Source organism: Lonchura striata, chromosome Z, assembly GCF_046129695.1.
Source record: "Lonchura striata isolate bLonStr1 chromosome Z, bLonStr1.mat, whole genome shotgun sequence".
Taxonomy (NCBI): domain Eukaryota; kingdom Metazoa; phylum Chordata; class Aves; order Passeriformes; family Estrildidae; genus Lonchura; species Lonchura striata.
This window is the reverse complement of record NC_134642.1, coordinates 60043069-60049105: the sequence shown is the minus strand read 5'-3', so window position 1 is coordinate 60049105 and position 6037 is coordinate 60043069. Positions and strand designations below refer to the sequence as shown.

At 45.8% G+C, this 6037-nt stretch overlaps 1 long non-coding RNA gene across 1 annotated transcript; it reads right to left on the bottom strand.

Moving 5' to 3' along the window:
* Positions 1-2178: 2178 nt before the first annotated feature.
* Positions 2179-5566, bottom strand: LOC144248301 (uncharacterized). The gene is made up of 2 exons (XR_013341679.1): positions 5351-5566; positions 2179-5248 (listed from the first exon to the last, which is right to left on the bottom strand). It is a non-coding gene; the product is annotated as an uncharacterized LOC144248301 (long non-coding RNA).
* Between the last annotated feature and the right edge of the window lie 471 nt (positions 5567-6037).

Sequence of the window (6037 nt, the reverse complement as noted above, 5' to 3'; positions counted from 1 at the left end):
AGTTTGCTCCAGAAACAAGGACAGACAGACAATTTATTAGGAAGTGAAATTGTCCTGTTGCATTCTTTATATTCCAAAGCCAGACGTAACAATAAAATATATATTCTTAAAATTGCTTCTGATTTTTTTCTGTCAGAAATTGCTGAAATTCTGACATTTCTATCAGAAATTGCTTATGACAAAACAGAGAGAAGAAACTGCAAAGCCATTCCAACTACAAGAGCACTAGTGCTTATGACATCAAGGAAAAAATTATAATACTAAAGCGCATGCATCCCAACAGGGTGACACCAGAGGCAGAGACAAGGATCCATGAACACAAATATCTCATGAACACCTGCTCCTGGCTCTCAGTGTCCAGGGCTGGGCACTGCTGGCAGCTGTCCCTGTGCCTGGCTCTCAGTGTCCAGGGATGGGCACTGCTGGCAGCTGTCCCTGTGCCTGGCTCTCAGTGTCCAGGGATGGGCACTGCTGGCAGCTGTCCCTGTGCCTGGCTCTTAGCGTCCAGGGATGGGCACTGCTGGCAGCTGTCCCTGTGCCTGGCTCTTAGCGTCCAGGGATGGGCACTGCTGGCAGCTGTCCCTGTGCCTGGCTCTCAGCGTCCAGGGATGGGCACTGCTGGCAGCTGTCCCTGTGCCTGGCTCTCAGTGTCCAGGGATGGGCACTGCTGGCAGCTGTCCCTGTGCCTGGCTCTCAGTGTCCAGGGATGGGCACTGCTGGCAGCTGTCCCTGTGCCTGGCTCTCAGTGGCCAGGGATGGGCACTGCTGGCAGCTGTCCCTGTGCCTGGCTCTCAGTGTCCAGGGCTGGGCACTGCTGGCAGCTGTCCCTGTGCCTGGCTCTCAGTGTCCAGGGATGGGCACTGCTGGCAGCTGTCCCTGTGCCTGGCTCTCAGTGTCCAGGGATGGGCACTGCTGGCAGCTGTCCCGCTGTGGCCGCAGGGCCAGGCGCGAGCAGCCGCCCCCGAGTCTCTGCCCAGCCTGGTGCGGGGGGCGGTGATCGCTGCGGCGTGGGGAGCGCAGCAGGGCACAGAGCACGGGGAAACCGAGGCACAGGAATAAGGGAAGGACACTTGTCTGAGTCGCCAATGATTTCATTCCCAAAGGGGGGCAGAGCAAGTGACAAATCTGAACATGCAAGAACTGCTTTTAAAGGGTAGGGGAAACACGGTGAGGGCACAACCTGTGACCAGCAGAGAGGCATTAGGGGAGGGGTGCAGGGTAAGAGCTCCCCAAGAGAAGCCAACACGGGGAGGAAGCAAACCTGACAATCCAATTCTGCTTTGAGGAAGGGATGAAAGACAGGGAACACTCCAGGAGCAAAGGAGTGTGCTGTCTTTGACAGACAGGGGTAAGACAAGGGAACAAGGGAGGCATATAGGGAGACTGACAAGTGGATTGACGTACATTTTGGCAGGGAAAACTGTGGTAAACAACTCAGGACTGAGCCATTAGGGAAGCCAAATGAGGTACATAGAATGAACTCTTACAAACTTATAACAAGGAATATTAAAACATACTACAGAAAAACAAACTGTAAAATAACAGACTACCACAAACACCACGTCTATTTAGTGTTCATATCCTTTTGTTATGCAATGTGGAAAAGAAAAACTGAAAGTAGATGTTATGGGTAAAAATGGACCCAGCCAAATTTAAAATGCAAAACAATTTTATTATAGTGATCAAATTCTGTCTGAGCCAGAAAAGAAAAGAGCAGTGCCGAGCCCAGGATTGGTGCTGGGTGAGACACAGGTCTGACCACTCCAGCAGAGGGTCTCCTATGCTGCACCCCACCCCCCCAGTACAAGTGACTCTTATAGGGAGTATTTTGCTTGACGCTGGGATTTTGGCAATCAGCCTCTTTCCATTCAAAGTCCCACATATTCATAAAGTCTCGTTTTTCTGTGTTGAGCTGAACAATCCGGTGTCTGGGAAGCGATGGGTCCTCCTAATGTAGTTACTACAACATGGTATTCAGATGTATCACCTTGGATGGTTCCAGTGATCCCAATCTTGGTCATTGCCGAGATGATCATTGCTTGGAAACGACCCTGGATGGGCTATATGTATTAACTTGTAAATGAGGTTTTATTGGGGACCATTTTCCACATATGTGAGACAACCCCCAGTGCCGACTTGTGGATTTTCCCTATAATATCAATTACATACATATCACTCTACCAGTGCAAATTATCTTTATTACTTATAACAGTAGACAAACATAACATGTCTTAGACTCACCATTTATGCGGGGGCAAAACTACATCTTGTACATAATTTATTTTTAAATTGCTATGATGAGAGTTCCAAATACAGCAATGAATACTGCACAAGTTAATCTTGACCCTATATTAAATTCCCACAATGCCAATTAGGAAGTATGAAGTTTCTGCATGAAACCCTTGATTTCATAATCAGGATCCTCATACCAAGACACTTTTATGACCCACTGTCTTATTATATTATGTGAAAAAGAATTAAATGCCTCTTCAACCCAAGGTATTCAGCTTTGCAGTGAGTGCATTAAAATAAATGAAACCTAACAGTTTGTATGAGCTCATCAAAAAGACAGATCCTTAAATTAGGCAAAACTGGTAGAAGAAGGGCACACAAATTCACTTCTGAATTGCTATTTCTGTTGTTAGCTGGCAGAAAGAGGCAGAAATTTCGCAAACAAGAATTTTGCCAGAAAATTTAGCCAAGTGCAACTCAGTGAACATTTTCCAGACTCAGTGTTCTCTGATAAATTGAAAGAATCACAATGTTCTTTTTAGTTGTATTAGATTAATTAATTTGCCATACTCCCAGCTAATGTGCCAGCTCTTATGTTGAACTTAAACACCTGTGAAGAGGAAGCTTCAATATAGCTCATCTGTTGGCTTGGCATTCAAACTGTTTCCTATTCTAAAGTCAGAGAAATCACATAAAAGTGAACTATACTCAGATTGCATGAAAACCCTCTTTATTTTAAGCATTATATTATGAAGCCAGCAGATTTTAGCTAATCTCCTCTTAAAAGCCTCTTTTGGTGTTAATTCTATAATGGATTAATGTAACTGGATGTAAAACTGATATTCAGCCTTAATTCTTTCAGATCAAACCAACCACTTTCTTTTTACCCAGCTCTTAACAGACAGTCAGAATCATTGACTGCTGTTAATTTTCATAGAGAACTGCTTGTACTTGAAAAATTTTCTCTTCTATATTAATTTTATCTCCTCTAGTTTTAACTACTCTTCTTGCATTGTTTTTCAGAAAATTATCAGTTTTGCTTCTTGGCTGTTCTTCTGATCATCCTCTAATCTCTCTATCTCCTTTGTATGAGTGGTGTCAAAAAGCCACACAACTGCTACAGCTGAATCTTCTCAGTCACCAAGCCCAAGAATTCTCATTCAGATTTTAAATGCTACATCAGTTAGTACCACTGAAATAATCTTTTTTTTTTTTTCTCAACTGCATGGCATCACTTTGTGCACAGTCTACTGTAAAAGCCTGATCCCTTCTTCCATTGAAGGAGGTAAATTGGTATTACCAATCTGTTTATACTCACACGCAACATTGACCAGCAATTGCAAAAATACCCTTGTAAATTACCCATTGATTGATTGTCACTGCTTTTGCAGGCAGTCACAGGGAGTTTGTTTTTCCCTTTTCCTTTATTGCTACAATATAATTTCCAAGTTGAAAGAAATAAAAAATAGCCAACTTATCTGTAGCAATGCATAAACACAGCTAGGGTATACCTCGATACGACAAGGCAATGCAAGAAAGGCAAAGTCATATTTAATTTTATATAGTGCTGGCAATAACTCTGCTTGGAGCAGAAAGTCCAAGTTGGAAGTCCCTGCCCATATGGGATGCTTTTATGGGTCTTTAAATAATTATTAAAGGTAATTAGCTGTTCGGACAATGGTATTTAACTGTAGGTAATTTTAAACTAGAGATTCACCGATTCTTGGGAAGACTGAAGTCATCTGCCATTTTAGCTAACACATCTGATATGCACTGATAAATACTGTTCACAAATTCCCTATATTTATCATAATGGCATACCTCAGGGCTTGGTGTTGGGATCACTGCTATTTAATGTCTTGTCAGCCATGTGGACAGCAGAATCTACCCCACCCTCAGCAATATTCCCAACAGCAGCAATCCATGTGGTGCTGTCAACACACTGCAGGGTGTCATGGTTTGACACTGGCACAATGCCAGTGCCCCCATGAAAATGTGATCCCTCCCTTGAATGCTGTGAAGTGGAATCTAGAATAGAGCAAAGCAGGCCCAAGCTTAATAACAGGAAAAAAACTTTATTAAACTACTACTACTAAAGAAAAGAGAAAAGTAAAGAAGGGGGGAAAAAAACCACACAAAGATCAAATGAAAACCTTGCAAAACATTCCTCCCCCCACCACCCAACTCCAACAAACCACAGTGAGACACAATCTGGACCCCAATCAGGTTTCCACCCTCCAAGCAATCGATACTCAGTCCATCGAGGGAACAGAGTCTCTCCTGTGCCACAGACCCCCCAAGAAACACAGCTCCACATCCTGTGTTTCCATGTCACACATGGCACCGCCCGGAGAAAAAGTTTGCCATGGTGACCCTTCTCCTTTCCATGCACAGTGCTCTCACCACCAATGCATGGATGGTCACTGCCTTTAGGATTTTTCCTTTCAAGGATGCCCTGCCAAGAGGGGAGAAAACAACAGTTCAGTTTTTCATTGTTTGGGACCACAGTCCCCCCCATTTTCCCCTGGGGCCGAGGGCTCAAGAACAGGGATCTTCTTCTCTTCTCTTTTCCTTTCCAGGGCAAGGGGGCGCCACCACAAACCCCCTAAGCTTTTCTCTGTTTACTCCACTTTTGTCTTTTTCCCAGCTGAAGCAGGTCTCTTGACTCACTGGCATCCTCCCAAAACACAGTCCCTCTTGACGGAGAAGATTTGGTTCAGGTTGTGGCTAACACGGAAAAGTCCAGCCAAAAGCCACTCCTTGTCCCCCTCCCATCCAGAATCCCTCCTTTCAACATCCCAGGGTCCAAGGTGTCCCTCTTCCTCTCTTTCAAACCGAGGAGGGGAAAGGAAAATTCACAAAGCTTTCATTTCTCAAGAAAGGGTTAAAAGTCCGAACTCCCAGGATGGCTCGATGCCCGGACATCCAGCAACTCCCACACAACTGGGCACCTTGCAGCAGCTCCCCCCGCTCCTCCTTCCTTGCGGCTTTCTCTCTCCCTCTCGGGAGAGGAACTCTGGGGGGGGAAATGGAGACATCCCAGATTTCTTCCACCCTTCCATCTGCAGGGGCCAGCCCGATTCCAGTCCTTTCACCACCCTTGGGGCTTTCGGCCTACCTTTCTCAGGCCATGGGGGCTTCCCCTCCCCCACCCAGCTCGTGGCTGGGCGGGGGAAGGTCTGCACTGCACGCTGACCGGAACCAAAGAGAGCGAGTTCCCCTGGGAATTCTGCTTTCAACCCCTCTGTGTTCTCAGAGGCGTGTCTACTTTCAATTGGTCAATATCTAAATTGACCCCTTCCTTCCGGAAAAAATTATCTTTCCGTGTCAAACCACGACACAGGGACAGGATGGCATCCAGAGGGACCTTTACAACTGGAGAGGTAGATTTGTGCAAGCCTCATGAAGTTCAACAACTTCAAGTGCAATGTCCTGCACCAGGACTGGGACAATCCCAAATGCAAATACAGGCTGTGCAGGCTGTGCAGGGAATGGATCAAGAGATGTTCTGGGTAGAAGAATTTTGCAGTGTGAGTGGGCAAGTTCAACATGAGCCAGCAGTGTGCACAAGCAGCCCAGAAATCCAGCCATATGTTAGGCTGTATCAAAAGCAGTATGGCCAGCAGGTAGAGGGAGGGGATTCTGATCTTCTGCTCGGCCCTTGTGAGACCCCACCTAGAGTGCTGCACCCAGCTTTGTGGCCTCTAATATAAGAAGGATGTGAACTTCTTAGAATGAGTCCAGAGGTGGGCCATGAAGATGATCCCTCCTATGAAAACAGCCTGAGGGATTGGGGTTGTTCAAC